Here is a 1,145-nt window from a genome sequence, read left to right as displayed (position 1 = left end):
TATCAATGGCGTGTGTGGTGTGGGGTTTATTATATATGTTGGAACACCAATATCAACCTGTGAAAGGGATGGCGTCTGCTGCAAACAAACAGTAACAAGAAGATTAGCACCAATATCAATCTGTGAAAGGAATAGCATCTGAACAACAAACAAAACAGTAACAAAAAGATTAGCTCCAATATCAATCTGTGAAAGGGAATGGCAGCTGCAAACAAACAGTAACAAGAAGATTAGCACCACCAATATCAATCTGTGAAAGGGAATGGCAGCTGCAAACAAACAGTAACAAGAAGATTAGCACCACCAATATCAATCTGTGAAAGGGAATGGCAGCTGCAAACAAACAGCAGTAACAAGAAGACTAGCACCAATATCAATCTGTGAAAGGGAATGGCATCTGCAAACAAACAGGAACACAAGAAGATTAGCACCCAATACCAATCTGTGAAAGGGAATGGCATCTCAAACAAACAGTAACAAGAAGATTAGCACGGAATCGCGTAGCATCCCTCTCCTCTCGCCTCGCAGCAGCAGAGCACTCCGCTCGTCTCTCAACTATGTATGTAATCATGAAGTAAGACCTCCGGTAATTTATTCAACTGGATTTACAAATAGTTTGATTTAAAGCAGAGCTGCGGACGCTAATTAATTTAACTGGAATTACAGACTGTTAGATTTAAAGAAGCTCCCGTAGTTGCAGTTAACTTAATTTGATTTTAATTTTTGTGTGGAGGCCGCGCGAACGCGAGCCTCCGCTGCCACAAATTATGACGTGCACTCTCCTCGATGGGAGATGCTAGGTAAACCCCCCTCCCAAGTGCAATGGAAGTGGTCTTCCTAGGCCATCGACCTTCTTGATCATCGATTGACCCCGCCCAGGTAAGTATGTTTTGAACATTTCCATCTTACCCCTCTATACCCCCTCCTTTCCTTCCGTGCATCCCCACTTTGAATGTGGGATATATATATCCACCATACAATAATGTCTTAATCCATAATTAAAAAATACACACTCAATTGCTTAATTTCATCCTTATTAATATTCACACTCAATTGCTTAATTTCATCCTTATTACTATTGGTGGTGTTGAATGAAGAATTTCATCCTTATTCTTATTGCTCTTGTTGATAATTTCATCTTTATA

General features: G+C 40.3%; 1 non-coding gene across 1 annotated transcript; it reads right to left on the bottom strand.

Moving 5' to 3' along the window:
* Positions 1–727: 727 nt before the first annotated feature.
* Positions 728–887, bottom strand: LOC149222849 (U1 spliceosomal RNA). The gene has a single exon (XR_016249818.1). It is a non-coding gene; the product is annotated as a U1 spliceosomal RNA (small nuclear RNA).
* Positions 888–1,145: the final 258 nt, after the last annotated feature.

Source organism: Pinus tabuliformis, chromosome Q, assembly GCF_031772625.1.
Source record: "Pinus tabuliformis cultivar Carrire ecotype Pingquan chromosome Q, CPIR1, whole genome shotgun sequence".
NCBI classification, from domain to species: Eukaryota; Viridiplantae; Streptophyta; class Pinopsida; order Pinales; family Pinaceae; genus Pinus; species Pinus tabuliformis.
The sequence above is the reverse complement of the archived record's forward strand: the minus strand, read 5'-3'. Positions and strand labels throughout refer to the sequence as shown.